Here is a 16,073-nt window from a genome sequence, read left to right as displayed (position 1 = left end):
AGCCAGATACCTTCCATCAGGACTCATAAGTGTTCCTGAATATGTTCTTTATAAATACAGGTAAATGACTACGTATTCTCACATTTACTTTGTGTTTGAACATCTGAAATGGGCTCCCATATAAATTAGCACAGTTCAGGCCTCCTATGCTTACAGGACAATTCGATCTAGTAGTCCTACTCTAATAATCATCAGTCTGGCAATACCTACTCTGGAATTAGAAGTGCTTGTGATAATTTTCTCACATTCCATCTTGTTTGCTAAAAAAAGTAAAGGCAAAATATCTCCTGTAAGAAAATGCATCAGAAATATAAATTTGGCATGGTTTTGTAGGCATGGTGATGATGGGTGAGACTAGATGATCTTAGTGGTCTTTCCAACCTGAATGATTCTGAGTCTACAAAATGAAGAGGCCTACTACTTGTAACACAAACCTTACAAAGATGCCAACTCTAAAACATCATATCTTGAATTTCAAACACTGTACAGAAGGCAAACATTAGAGTAGCATGTTTACAGCCAGAAAGAAGGTCTTTTTTCTTTCAAAAACTTTCTAATTCATTACCTTAAATGGAAAAAATGGAGCAAGTTTTTATAGCAGAAAAGCTGTATAACATATGGCTTTGTTACTTTTGCAATGATCAGTAAAAGCAAACCTGGCCAAGATTTATTGAAGGAATAAGAAAACTACTCATGTAAACAAACAAACAAACAAATAGTGCAATTGCATTGCAGTCAGTCAGCTCAGGAGTAATGGCTTTTCCATTGCTTACGTAGGAGTGTGAAGAGCCGGTGTTGTAAAACACAGTGGGTTTAGTTGGATTGCTGAGAACATCAACAGAATTGCCCAGGCATGATTTTGACAGATTGTAAGTGCAAGAACTGACTGTTCCCTGATGTTGATGATAAAGGTGAAAAGGGGCATGTGTTGTTCAACAGTGCAGGGGACGGGGGAAGAGGCAGGGAAGGACTGAGGTTCCATTTTTGACACCATTCTGCTTGAGTTCAAAGAAAGCGGGTACAAGAAGGCAAAGTTTATGAGAAAACTTGCCCTACTGTGCTCAACTCTAATGCAAAACATGAAAATAATGAGACTGGGGTTAAACAAATTAACAAAACGCTGATAACCTATGTTTGTACTGCAGAGATTTGAAGCTACTTTTCAGTGACACTTAGGAGTTTCATGGGCAAAGAATAAAAGGATTTAGCGTAGCATTTAAAAAATGTCAGGTGTTAAATGCTAAGCCCACTGAAATCAGTGGAAGTCTGATGTGAACAGGACTGCAAAGGTCAGGTTATACAGAGCTTTTTTAAAAGCTGGAATCAGCAGGGGGATTGTTTTTAATGGGGAGTAACTACTTTTATGTACACATTCAGATTCTAGAAAGTGTATATCCCTTTTTAATTTGCTCCTTATTCACTCTGACTCAAAGTCAGTTATCAGTGAAATTAAAGCAATAATTGGTTTTCCATCTCCGTGAAGAGTGAGTAGTTGCAAATACTTTCACTACACTGGAGAGGACCTATGTGTGTAGAGACTAGGGAGAAGTAGCTGTGTTATTTAACAGCCGTTTGCTCTCTTCTTGAAGTTTCTGTGATGCACTCTTCTTAAATTCTACTTTCTGCAGAAAGGTGAATGGCATTTCTGCAATAGGAAATTTTACCTATACAATACATCCTTGTGGGACACATATATAGTCAGTGCTAAGCAAGATTCATGAAACAAATATTGAGAGTATATGTAAAACTTTTTTTTTTTCCCCCTCAGTGTGCCCCCCCACCAAAAAAAAAAAACAACAAAAACAAACAAACAAAAAAAACAACTCATTGAAGAGCTCCTTCAAAAAAACACAGCTAGAAATTTCAGAGAGATGCTGAGTATGTTGGTATTAGCAACGATGGAGTCTACAGTAACAGGATGACAGAACAGGATGAAGAAGGAAAAGAAAAAATTACACTTTACCAGGAATTTTTTCTTCCTAATTTTATAAAAGTCTTAAGCCTCTGAGACAGCTGTAAGGATAAATTACAGTTTCAAGGTGACAGAGGATGAATTTTGTTTTAAAAAGCCATAACCTGCCAATGTGCTGCATGGGGCAGTGGGGCCATTGGGTGAAGTGCCATTTTAGTTGTAAGTTTTGTAAGTCTTTGGGGAAGAAAAAGAAATGAAGCAGATTGACTGTGTTGACAGGCTTTCTGGTACCCAACATACAGGATGTTTCTCAGAGCTCTGATTTCACTTTAAGATACTGACAAAACCATGCTCTTCTTGAGGCTATTGAATGAACTTACTGAAAAGTATTGAGCAGACTTTTGGGGAGTGCCAATCATCACTTACATCATCCAATAGCTGTTATGGAATGGTTTATTTCACCAGGACGTCGTCGAGGTTTTGGGGCCTCTTATACTTCTAAGTTGTCTGATATGGACTCAGTTCAAGGCATATTTGAAGGGAAACTGTGTATCTTTAAAAACTGACCCACGCTTTTAAATGCTTAAAGTACTGTTTTCCTGGCTTTTTACATTATTTAAGTGAGCCAAATCCAAATTGCTTGGAGTTTCTTACAAGACATAAATCTCAACAAATGGCAGGGGATTTTTTTTATCATGCCTGTGGTTCTCCGATTTCATCCAATGTTGATTATCTGAGGGGAAAAAATCTTCAAACATGCATAATAACTCTCCTAAAGATAATAAATATGGTCTGTCAGTGTGATAACTTTCTTCCTTCAGCAATCTGGGGACAGCTGAAATTCTGATCTTGTAAACAGTTATACTTAGATATTTTACTGACTGGAGTATTCTAATTATTTTCCTCTTCCTCTCTTCCTCTTTCTTCCTCTCTTCCTCTCTTCCTCTTTTTCTCTCTTTCTTGCTGGTATTGTTTATTCTTTATTTGCTATGATTATATTCTTTTCTTTGCAATAACCCTTGCTAAGAAGACTACAAGAAGATAAGGATATCCCTGTGACTAGGCTTCCTCAAGTGATGTATAAGATAGCAAAGTCTGTTTCTACAGTAACAAAGTTACCCTTGATAGAGAGGAAAATTAGGGTGAATTACTGAGAACAAAGACAGCATTTGAAACATTACATGGAGGTCTGTTATAACCTGTAACTTGTTGGTTTTGTAGTATAAAACTAGAAAGCACTTTTTCAAACATGAGGGATGTCTGTTTCGAACTGGGAGATTTGTGCACATTTACCCTGAAGAACTTTGTGTTAGAAGATGATTAGTTTAAGAATTTTATTGGGTGCAATGTATGACGTACAGTTACTGCGAACCACAGGTTTCCTATTAATGGAGTGACTCAGTTTCCATGCAAGAAACTCCTCAGTAATCAATTGATTTATTTCAATCATGTATTCAGTGAGTTATACGCTGTTCCTTTTAATTGTATAAAATAGATTTTGTGATTAAATAGTGTCATTAATGACTCACAGGTAAGAAATTCAATGAATCTCTAAGGTCTACTTAGCAGCTCACAGAATGACATAGACAGACTCAGATTTGGGGAAAAAGTGTCACTTTAAAATGCTTTATTGTGGAAAGTGAGAATGCAAATAAGACAAAGTTCTTCGGAGCCCTTCAGCTTTAAGGGGAGTTTTTCTATGGAAGGACTCATTTTGCTGTCTGGTGCTCATCTCTGTGACACACATTCCCTTCTTTTGTCCCTGTGGAGTAACTCCCAGAAGACTAGAAGTACTCACCAGTTTCATCAACAGCCTGAGGACCAACACCTCACTACCTCATCAGCATGGGGTGTAACACACTTCTTTTCCTATCTTGTTATTGCTTCTCAGCTATGCTGTAGTAGAGTTTTTAAGTCTGCAGGGGGGTCACACAACTTAGGCAGAAGCTGTGCATGGAAACATTACTTAATGTAATGTAAGCACTAAAACACATCAATCCAGAAGCAGAAATGCCAGAACATCCTAGAAGTGCTTGCTGCAAGCGTATGAATCAGTGGCACCATGCACGGATTACACTGCATGTGCCAGAGCAGCCAAGAGCTATTCTGAGTTTTCCAGCACAATCTTTTGAGCTGTTCCTGCTAGCTATCAGGTTTTACAGGTCCTGATACCAATCAAGTAGCTCAACAATAGCTGAAAGCAATTGAACTGAGGAGAAGAGGTGTTATGGATTAATTTTTCAAGGCTGACTAAGCCCTTTAATATTGCCAGAAAAATCACTGCTTCTGAGTGCTCCAAAGCCCTTCCTGCCAGCTCCTAGTGTAATGAAAAAAGCATAATGAAAATGGGCAGATAGCAGCATGCTGCTGCTGGAAGGGCTAACCCAGTCGTTCCCTGCCCATACCCAAAGGCAAGAAAGAAAACAGACAGAGGTGAGATTTGGTCATCTGAACAAGACTGGGTTGTGAATTTAGCACTCCAGTTTTAGGCTACAGAGCTCATGCTGGTACTGCCATTTAATACAGAATAAATAGAATTTTCCCTGATTTAGACTGTTACTCTGGGAATCAACCTATTGCAATGAATGAGGATGATAGGACAGAAGACCACAGAAAATTTGGCAGGATCATGTAGAATTTTATTCACCAAATTTAAAACCTCTTAATGAGCTGTGCACTCTGAGATGCACAACATAAGCTACAAGCTCGAACAGAAGGATGTACTTGCATGTAGCATGTTCCACAATGCTCATTACAAGAGAACATTTGTATATCCAACTGTTACAGCGAGGCAAAGTAAAACATGTTCTTACACCGCATGGGATTAAAGATGAAAAAAATTAAAGCTTTTTCTTTAGTAGCATTCCTCTGTGACCGCAGGTTTCCAGTTTCTTTATGGAAAGAGAAGACGATAAAAATGAGGACTTGTCAAAGTTGGAATGCAATTATCCACCTTGTGCAAGTCTTGCACTGGATCTGCCTGCAATGCTACTAGATGCTGACGCCTGCTTTCAGCTCTCCAAGGAAACTTGAAATATAAACTTTAATCAATATAAGGCCTTTGATTTACATCTGGCTTATGTCAAGCTAAACTTAGAATTGTAGTCATAGAATCATTAAGGTTGGAAAAGGCCTCTAAGATTATCTAGTCCAACCATCTGCCTATCACCAATACTGCCCACAAAACCATGTCCCTAAGTACCACATCTACACACCTCATGAAAACCTCCAGGGACAGTGTCTCCATCACCTTCCTGGGCAGCCCACTCCAGTGCCCAAACACTCTTCCCAAGTTTTTCCTAATATCCAACCTGAACCTCCCTGGTGCAACTTGAGGCCACTATCTTTCATCCTATCAGTCTTTCTTGGGAGAAAAGGCCAACACCCACCTTGCCACAACCTCTTCTCAGGGAGCTGTAGAGAGTGATAAGGTCTTCCCTGAGCATCCTCTGCTTCAGACTAAATAATCCCATTTCCCCCAGCCTCTCCCTATAGGGCTCCAGATTCTCCACAGCTTTGTAGCCCTTCTCTGGACACACTCCAGGGCCTCAGTGTCTTTCTTGTAGTGAGGGACCCAAAAGTGAACACAGTACTCGAGGTGCCACCTCACCAGGGCTTAGATGGCAGAATCCAGTTCAATCAATCCATTCCATTAATGTACATGATTTTATACCAGTTTAACAAGAGGGCTCATGTCTTGATTTTAGACAAGCAGTGACATGCTGTTCATTTGTGCAGAGCTGAATGTTGGACCGACATCTCCTGCACCTAAACGTGAGAATGTTGTGTGGAAGCTCCAGTTATGATCTTGTGGTATTTCAGCATTTCTTCCTGATGGAAGAGAAAAAGAAAAAAAAAAAAAAAAAAAAAAAGGAGAGAAAAAAAGAAAAAAACAGAAAAAAAAAAAAGACAGAGAGAAAGGAAATAAAAAGAGAGAGGAAAAAAGGAAAACAAATTCATCATCCATTACAGTCGGACAGACATCGCCCTGAGGGACTCACCTGCCCAGGGACTGCCACCCCACCCCGCCCCGGGGCCGCTTTGTCCCGCAGGCTCCGCCCCGGCCCGGCCCGGCCCCGCCCCGCCCCGCCGCGCTGTGCTGTGCTGTGCCCGCCCCCGCCCGCCTCCTGCTCCTTGCGCGGCGCTGCCTGCGCGCTGCTGGTTGAGCTGCGCAGCTGTGCGCAGCGCGGAGTTTGCTTTGTGCCCGCGGTCGCGGCAGGACGGCCCGCAGGTAGGAGGGCTCCGCCCGCTCCGTCCCGTCTCGCTCCGGGTTGGCATCTCTCCGCCGAGCTCGGCGGGCGGTGAGGGAGGGGAAGGGTTAGGTTGAGACAAGGGATTTTTTTTCTGTCGAGGTTCTGCTTGCTGGAAAGCATTCCAGCCCAGGGGCGGATAAACGGCACAAAGTCTCGTTCGGTTTCTTGGCCGGGAGGTGCACGTGGAAAATGCTATGAGCGAGCCTTAGCATCCGGCGGCGGCTGCTCGCCGGGCCCCACGTCGCCGCCCTGAGCCGTCCTCGCCGGGCTTCGGGAGACCGAAAACCCGGCGGAGATCCCCTGGAGGGCGACCCGGCGTCTGCGGTACCGAAAGCGGCATCCCTTCCCGGAGAGAGGCAGCAGCCCGGCTGCCGGAGAGCTGCCGCTTTGTACAGCTGAGAGTTTCGTTGTTTTCTGCCTTTTAGGGTGGGAAGAGGTGGTCTCTCTCCAGGCTTTGCCATTTGAACTTGTTTCATCATAGCAGAGAGATTGCATCATGTTACAGTCCTGGATTCAGTAAGGGCAAAGGCAAAAAGAACCATCCTTCCAGATCTATCCCATTGGCTTCTCCATCTGACCCCCTCCTTTTTATTTCCTGTTTAACAGAAAGGTTAAAACTAAAAAGCAGCGTGTGATTGGTAGAAGGCTGCTCAGTTCACAGCGACGTATTTTGATTTCTTCCACTGAGAGGTTTTTTTTTGGAAGCTCAATTTTAACTCGGTCTGTTCTCAGCGTGAATCTGTGTGGGGGGAATATAGGAAACTTCACAAAGATAGACACCGTAGGAAAACAATCAGCGGCAAAAGAGAGCTGCATAAACAGCTAAACAGATGTTGCTTTACATAGGACGAGCTCTGGAGTCAGAGGAATTGAATGGATTCAGATGGGCATCCTCTGAAAGCATGGCATCCACGTGCCCAGAAACACGGAGCGGATGAATGAGTGCCTGTGTCCCAAAGGCCAGGCAGGACAGATGTCAGGAACTGAAGAGTGTTTAGCTGATCTCCCCTGTGGATGCTATACCCGTACTCTGATGCACCCAACCCTTGCTGTGTTTGTGCCTGTTTACGTGGCAGACCTGTGCAAGGATTGATCTTTTCAGCTGAGGTCTGTCTATAGTAGGTCTCAAAGCAAGCAAGATCCGATTAAATGTTGACGGCAATCCGGGGCTCCCTCAGCTTGCAGTTCTTTTGTTCTTTGTGCAGTTCTTTGTTTTGTCCCGGAGGCTGAACAGTCACAGCACAGCTCAGTTTGGTTCTCGAAGGTGTTTACCCCAACTGTGCTATCACCCTTACAGGTGCTCTGTCACCATTAGCTGTGAGTGTTACAGGGCCACCCACTTCCTGTAGGGAAATGGCACTTTTATGGAGGGCTTCTTCTCTCATTGCCCAGGAAGGGCTGAGGTAGGGGTACAAGGGAGCAGCTTGGCAGCCAGATGGACCCATCCATCAACACTCTCCTTTATGGGCACTCAGTGCCCTTCAGTCACCCTCGTGCCTCCTGGTGGTCTCTATGGGAAGAGCTGCTCCATTACTTTCGAACAATTCCTTTTTCCTTTTGGTACTGGGGTGGAACAGGACTGAATTCTGCATCAAAGCTGGGGGGAGAGCAGCACTGCCTTTCTGGGGCTGTAGGGCACCAGATGGGGCTCGGAAGAATTTGATACGGATTGTGAAAAAAAGAGCATCCTCAGTTTTCTTTGTGTGTCTGAACACACTGTGATCACAGTGACAGGGCTGCTCACAGAACAATGAGCAGACATCCCCTGCCTTCGGTGAAGCGCGGAACTGCTCGGTGTTTCCCAGGATGCATGCCAGCAAAATTCCAAGTGTTGCATTGCTGTTCCTGGCTCGCAGGTGAATCTGTAGATACAAGGATTGGAAAGGTCTCTGGGGTTGTAATTTCATACACGTGTGACTAATTGTGGTGTTCTTTTCAGTGGTGCAAAGGGGACCTGCGGTAAGGTCAGAGCAGGGATTGTCTTGCCCAGCTGCTCGCTGCAGACTTCCCCGAGACATTGCCTCGGGACAAAGAGCCGGTGTTTCCAGGCTGCTTTGTGCAATCTGGAGTCAGCCAGTTTAATTTCCGCTCATTTTCAGAAGTTTCATATCTGATACCTCTGTCAGTGAGAGCCCCATTAATGGGGGCCTGCTTGGTTAAGCACTTGTTCAAGGCTGGGCTCTTTGTTTGGCATGGATGGGGCGAAGAGGAAGAATGGATGTGCTCTGTATTCATTTGCAAGAGATCTCCGTCTTGCATGTGACGTGCAAGGACTTTGCATCCAAACTCATATAGAGTTAACTCTGTATTATTGTGGTTTCACTCAGACTGAGGCCCTCTGTGTCAACTGTTGAAAAAATCATTAATCCCTTCCAGTTGCACTGTTCAGCTCTCTTTACGTTTGCTCATGACATACAGCATGTAGTGAGATTTGGCTGTTTGAGCTCCTGAGTACCCTTAACACAACACTGCCACTATGAACTAACAGTGATCGTATCCCTCTTAGAGCATCCCTAGGAGAGAGTTCATTGAGCAAAGGGTGAATCAACATCTGCTCTATGTTTTAGTGCTGTCTATCAAGAAATCTGGGAATGAAATTCCCAAGAGGATGTTCTATAGGTTTGTTTTTGTATAGATGTAGTGGTATCTTAAAAGTCAGTGTTGTGTGCTTGTCAGTAAAGTAACCACAGCTGCGTAGGATTGTTTTCTTGAAGCCTTTTTCCTAAACTGAAAGAGAAATAAACATTTAAAAAATCACTGCATTATTCTTTTTGTGGTGATGGTGGTGGGTGGGTTTTCTTTTTTAATATCTGGTGTTTTCTGATGCCAGCATCTCTCTGCCCCCATTGAGTTGAGTGCTAAAAGCTGTCTCTTTGGAGGACAGTTGTTGGTTATGTCTTTATTGTGCCAAAATCTTGACAAAATGCTGACTAAATATCTAGCCCTCCATTAATAAGTGCCAGAAGAGTGTGCTCAAGTGATTTCAGATTTAATCTGCAATCTAGCTGATGTCTCAATGATAACAGGTTTTTGCCCCCAAGAAGCACAGCACTTTGTCTATGCAAGGTAATTGCCCTGAGTTGGACTGAACATATATTATTCATAAGGGGGCTGTCATCATATCATGTTTGTGAAATCCCCAAAGTCTCTTATCACTTTCCTAACCACATCCAAACACTTATGGAAAACAAGATCTTGGTGTCCTTCTACATCAGTGGCTGATGTTCTGTCTCACTGAATTCAGCCTGCACTGGTAGCCACTTTCAGTGAGCGTATTTGCTTCGTTCATCTACAATAAAGAGACTTTGGGAAAGTGGCTTGATTCTTGGATTCACGTTATCAGGGACAGCACTCTTACACAGAGAACATGTACTGTGATTCGCTTCTCTGCAGAACTGAGATAGCAAAAGCTCTTTATTATGCTTCTTTCATGCTCAACTACTGTTATGAACTGCCCTCGAGTGTATGAAGACTCAATTTTGCTTGCTGTGGGTGGATCTTTTTTCTCCATTCAAGTATGTTTAAGTATCTTTTTTAAACTTACCTCCTCCCTCTGTTGCACGTGCTTATGGCATTGCTGCTGTCCAAACATGGAGCAGAAGATAAGGGAAAGGAAGGAAGGAATTCCCACATCATTAGCAATTATCAGGTCCAGATTCTATTTTACTTCAGCATTTCTTCCCAGGAGCAGCTGCAAATAGAGAACACAGTGTGACCTTCACTGCAGCTCCTAGTGCAGCCATCAATCAGGTCTGGCAGGGGCTTTATTGCGTCTGTCAGAGGGGCTCATAAGCCACATGCTGTCTGGTTCAGGAAGGGGGTGGGAACAAACAAACAAAGAGAACTACTGTGGGTTTTGCTTGAAATAAAACAAACACGTGTGAGCTTTTCCTATGTATGCCTGCATTGGAGATGGATTTCAATTTTTACTCTGAGCCATTGGTCTGATTAATAAAATGGGATCAGCAGTTGCACCATAACTCAGCGTCCCTAACAAACCACTCACAAACCAATGCATCCTCACCTGCAGTCAGTGCTCTCTGGGTGATAATCTGCTTATCTGGGTGCTAATTTTACTATGGAGTTAATACAGTTGAATTATTTTAGGTAGTTTGTGCACATGAGTGTTAGGAAAGGTTGGATATTAGGAAAAATTTCTCCTCAGAAAGAGTGGTGAGGTATTTGGAACAGGCTGTTCATGCAGGTGGTGGAGTCACTGTCCCTGGAGGTTTGCAAGAAATGGGTGGATGTGGCACGGAGGGACATGGTCTAGACAGACATAGGCATGGCTTGATGGTTGCGCTTGAGGATGTTAGTGGTTTTTCCTTGGTGGTTCTAGTAAAGAAAGGATTTTCAGACTTGCCTGAATCTTTGAGGAAAATGAGGCACCTCTGTCAGATGGGAGCAGTTCTGGGGCTTGTGGGAACACGTGCGCCTTCACAGGCTTTTCTAGGCTTGCATTTGGAGACAAGTTCACAATGAGCAAGCCCAGCTGATGAGCTCAGCTGATGATCACATCCCACTTTTAAGCATGCTAAGCATTATTCACACCATGTAAGTGCTTTGTATGTTTGCTTTGAGATCATTTTTTGTTGGCTTTTTTTTTTCCCCTACCAGCCTTGATCTGCTTTTAGAGTTCTACTGGAGTGCAAAACAATTTGTGTCCTTAGTTTTTTTTATTTTATTTTATTTTTTTACCACTACAACAAATCTATGCCTTTTTCACATTCATTTGCTGTCTTTCTCGTGCCAGGTCTGGAAGTGCAGCTTTCTTGCCTTCGTTCTGAGGGCTTATTCAGCACAGTGGCAGTCTGTCACTTCATGCTTTGCTGCCAGTTAAATGGGAGGTCAGGAGTAATGGGACAGCCAGCAGTGCTGGTGTGCAGCCCTAGCTTCCTTTGTGGGCCTGTGTCTGTGGGTATACAGATGGATGTACATGTATTTTTAAGAGAATGTGTATAGGTACAGGTGATATATATTACAGATGACATTATCGTAAGTATCTGAGGGAAATGGCTAATTACTAATATATATTAAGTGTTGATTCACTACCAGCTGAAAGTTTGAGGCTCTGAACTGCGAACTGGTAACATGGGGTATAATGTATTATTTATTTTGCTTTTTAACCATCCAGTTCTTGGCAGAAGCTGCCTTTTTTACCAGGTTTGGGCAAGGAAGCTTGAAATGCCATAAGAAATCTGTAACAGCAGGTGCAGAGAAAGCGCTCAGAAAATGTGAAGCAGATCTAGGTGCCAGGGGAAGCTGAGCTGCAGAGGGGCCAGTGTGATGTTGCTCTGCCACTGGGCTTAGTGTAGATCAAACCAAAAAAATTGCAATGGTGGAGAGTAGAATTTATTTTTATAAGCCAAGTCTGTGCTGGGGAATAGAGTTAAATACTTACTGCACATTGTTGCTGGCTGTGGGAGATACAAGGAGAAGAAACAATACCTTTAAATATTAAACAAATAACCTCACCTTTAAATATTTAGAACAAACCATTTTTCAGCTCTTACCGAAATACACTATCAAAGAGCAACCTTTGAAAAATGAAAAAATATGCTTCTTTTGTGGAAAAAAACATTGGGGCTGAGGTGCTTCTGTGAGTATGTGGAGTAGATCTCTTCTCCTCATCCCAATCCCTCTACCTGCACCATGTGCTTGCAATTAGGACTGTGAAAAGCTGCAAGTCCCCATGGACAGGGGCTGATAGGTGCATGGTGGGTCCTTCAGGAAGAACCAGGAGAGCTGGAAGGAGTTAGAGGCTAGGTCAGGCCATGACTTTTTGTTTTGAGCTAAACAGGAATGAAATCCACCCTAAAGTGTCTTGGGGAAAATTCTGGATGGCAGCCGGCATGAATAATGCTGAGTGCAGTTGGGTGGGACCCCACCTGGTTACAAAAACAATTGTATTTCCAAGGTTAGTTAGTTCTGTTGAAAAAGGAAGAACAACTAAACAAGAAAGGTCTCATTTGAAAGGAAAATCCCAATTGAAGACCTTAAAACAAAACAAAAAACTATGTCTCCCACTTCAGAAATTAATGAAAACAGGCCCCCAAATATGCAAACAACTGAAATCACACAGCAAAACCCTCAGCAAAACAAATGTCCTCTGGGGAAAGGAAGAGCTGTTCCTTCTCTGGGAAAGTTTGTCTATTCTTGTGGCTTCTGAACTTTTTGTCTTCTCTGAGACTTTCTGCTGTCTTTGGTTCACTTTTTGCAGCTTCTTGGTGTCCTGTGTCTCTTTCACTGGAACAGTATTTATGCAAATACTTAGCTTTAAGTCAGTGAATCATCTTTGATGTCGGCGAGATGAGTACGTTGGGCTGTGCTCATGTTTACATTGCTCTGCAGAAAGGGAGCTCCAGCCATCACAAACCAGCTTTCTTCCCCAGAATGGGCTGTTCCACTGACCTCCAGCCCTCTCCCCAAGCTGGTCTGGATCAAGCCTTATTCAACAGGCCAAAGAGGCAAAACAGTGAATTTAGCCTGACTCAGGTTCCCATTTGTCTTTCGGTAACTGCTGTTACCATCTATCTGCTGGGACTGAACCTCACAGCCTCTCAGTGCAGCAATTTCCTTCATGTCCCTTTGGACGTTCTCCTTTATTATTGTTTACAAAGTGCTGAGGCTAGATTTTGCATATGTGGGAAGGCTTGCTGAGAGATGTCACCCCTTTGACCTCGTCTCCTCTAGTTCTCTCATTTTTCTTTCCTCTTGCTTATACCCCAACTGTGTAACTTTTGAAAGTAATTTGAACGTAAAGATTAGCTATGCTGAAGATTTCCCTCTAAACAGTCGCTCTCTGTACAACTTGAGGATGAATGCAGGTAGGTTTACAGGGCTCATGCACTATCTTCCCCAAGGAAACAGTTTAAATATTGGTTATACTGCTAGGAAAGCAAAAGCTATCTTGTAGAGGTATCATGTTTAGGGATTCCTAGGGATTTTTAGAGATTTGAGGGATCTTCAGCCCTTCTTTTTTGTGTCATAGTAATGCCATTTTAAGTAGTATGGGACTAGCTCTGCTGTACTTGCACTTTCTGGTTCGTGGTCAGCATATCTGAGGGCTCCAAGATCTAAATGGAAACTCAGACTGCCCCAAAGTTTATTGCACTTTATGAGAGCAAAGGGTAAAATCAGTCTTTGAGACTTGGTGTCATTTGGAATAGGTTTCCTGACATACCAGCCCTTACAAAAAAACAGCTGTTCTGAGGCTGTCATTCTGCCAGCTTGAAGGGAAAACAGCCAAACAAAGGAAAAATACCCTGCCAAATAGGGATCAGACCTTAGCGTGGTTTGAGTGTGCTTTAAGTAGCCTCAGTCTTTGCATTCACACTAGTTAAGTTCTTCTTTCCCTTCAGGGAGCTGGCTTGGAAAGCAGTATTTATGACAGAGTTTGGCCCTCTCCCCCTACATCATTGTAGGGAAGGGCCACTTCCTCCTGTGGCCTAAGCACTCCTCTCTATGAGTCAATTTCTGGACAACCTAGAGCAAGATCTAATTGTAAACATCTGAAAGTACAGATAGATGAAATGAAGGCACACAGCTTGACTAGGTGTGACTGCAAAGCTGTTCTTGACCAGGAGACCTCACCTGGGTGGTTTGGTAGCCAGACTGGGCCAGGACCAAAGCTGCCCACAGACAGCAGAGCAGGAATGGGCACTTGCTTGAGGTACAGCTTGAGCCATATATATAGCCAAAGAATTATGTGCCTTTCTTGTAGGTTGTCATTAGTGACTTACAGAACACTTTGTACCTATAGCAGCTCTTTATGTGTTAGTAGATCATAAAACATTGGTGACTTCATGAGATGGGATGAGGAATGGGAACTGTCAGGGTGGAGAAGGAAGGAGAGATGGCAGTTAGTCTCCCTGAAGACAAGAAACAAATATCTGTGAGGATTTTGGTATGCTGCTCATCTCTTATCAGTCTCACTAGTGACTCAACAGTCCTGGGATTTCAGTGCAAAACCCTGATCCAACTGCATTTTAATGGAGTGCATTGGAGTATAAGAAGCATGTAGGTATCCTACAGCATTTCTTCTGCTGCAGTCACCTCTCTTTTGCATTTTTATCTTAACTCCTGCAACTTGAGTAAGTTTAGGAACACTTCTAAAAGCTAGGATAAGGAAACATTTATTTACTTTTTAAGTCTAGAATTTATACCCACAACACCATCCCACCATTTTTGAGCTGCAGTTAATAGAGGTCAGCACACCTTGCCCTTCTGTCAAGGAGGAGCAAACATTTCACCTGCTCTTTTGCAGCCCTGTACTTCTTATGTGAGCAGTGTCACATAATGCTGCGTTATTTGCTAGTAGGATCGCAGACCGCACTCTTTTATCAAGCCAGTCATGAAGAGCCATGTGAGTTATCTCATGGATGTGAGATGTGCTGGGCCTCTCTGCACATATGTAATGTTTTTTCTTTGATTACGTTCACTGGGGTCAACTACAGCCGCCCTGTACCATCCCAGACCTTTCCCTTTCTCCATAACAGTGTGCCAAAGTAATCCTTCCCTTGCTCAGTTCTGCTGCACCCAGTACTCTGTTCTCTGTTCACCCAGTTCTCTGCAAAGCCAGAGAAATATGCATACAATTCATGGAGGCTCTTACCAGCTCCAGGAGTGGTAGGAAAAAAATGAGGCTCTGGGTGTATCTCAGCACTTCACCATGGAGTCAATAATAGATTATGTGTTTCAGAAAGGTACACAGTAATTGTGGGTAACCATGCGTGTTTGATAACAGGGACTGACAGAGTATAACTGAAATCAGGCAAAGGGTGTTACAAGAAGGTTTTTTCCTTGGATTGGAGAAATCATTATTTCTGGCATAATTTTCCAAAATTGTAAATATTGGATTTTTCTCAGGTCAGCCTAAGAAAATGTTTAATTCCTTTTGTCATTGTTTCTTTATTAAAGTGAGAATTTCCTCACAGTGAGATTTTTTGTCAAACTACAAAATAATGAGGAAATGGATACTCTACATTCCCCAATGGAAGTTGTCCAAAGCAGAAGGGGAAAATGCCATTTCAGGCTGTTAAGAGCAAAATGATAAAAGACATCTGCAAAAATAAATGTTCAGTGGTTACTGTTTTCTCATTTAAAGTGCATTTTATTATGGAAATTTAAGCAATTATTTATACTGTAATAAACCTAACACAGCGTTTGGTAATGTATTCAGTTTTTAATTTGGAGTTATAATCAGTGGGATAAGTCTTTCTTTTGCTTAAGAATAGCTTCCATGTCTACAATGAGCTCCCCTCTGAATCTAGGAAGTGAATTTTTGTCATAGACTAATGAGCAGAGCATCAGTGACTTATGACCCTGTAATAGGACTGCTGGAAAATCACTGAACTCCAGCAGAGAACCCTTTTGAGTGTGATTTTTTGTTGTCTGCTCCCATTATCTTCTTCTGCATTCAGCCTGTCTGCTTGCTACTAATAGCAAAGATTTCTGGAGTCTGTGCTTTTGAGGATACCATTATTTTCATTTTCTTTTAATCTGATCACATCATAGAATTATGTTACTAAATTAAAATTCTGGCACTGTTAGACAGTGTGTCCTCAGTGATTAAAAGCTTCATCAGCATAAAATTTTGTGTTAATTTAAGGATCAGAAGGCTGCATCCCATCTGTTCTGAATGTGAAGGCTAAGAATTGGCGTTATTAAGCTAGGTAAACAACTGTAAAATGTATATGAGCATTTGCAAAGGGAACTAATTTTGTGTTATCTGAGCTGCTTTATCTTCCTAGAGTTGTTTTTCATTTCCTACCATCCCCATATGTTCATCAGTTTTCAGACTCCTTCAAGGGAAGAACTATGTATTGCTTGAGATAAGAAACAAATAAGGTGTCACCGTTCTTTTTGCTGTATTATTATTGTAGGATTTTTACAAAGATACTTGCTAG

The 16,073-nt window shown here is 42.5% G+C and overlaps 1 protein-coding gene across 5 annotated transcripts in view; it reads left to right on the top strand.

The window, feature by feature from the left end:
- The first annotated feature begins 6,030 nt into the window (after positions 1-6,030).
- Positions 6,031-16,073, top strand: part of AFAP1 (actin filament associated protein 1) — a 110,756-nt gene continuing 100,713 nt past the window's right edge. For all 5 annotated transcript variants that reach the window (XM_046939832.1, XM_046939830.1, XM_046939831.1 and 2 more), the window contains exon 1: positions 6,031-6,143. The gene's annotated coding sequence lies outside the window, so the exon portion shown is untranslated. The remainder of the gene's footprint in view (positions 6,144-16,073) is intronic.

The sequence above is a fragment of the Gallus gallus genome, chromosome 4, assembly GCF_016699485.2.
Source record: "Gallus gallus isolate bGalGal1 chromosome 4, bGalGal1.mat.broiler.GRCg7b, whole genome shotgun sequence".
NCBI classification, from domain to species: Eukaryota; Metazoa; Chordata; class Aves; order Galliformes; family Phasianidae; genus Gallus; species Gallus gallus.
This window is presented reverse-complemented; position numbering and strand designations above follow the sequence as displayed.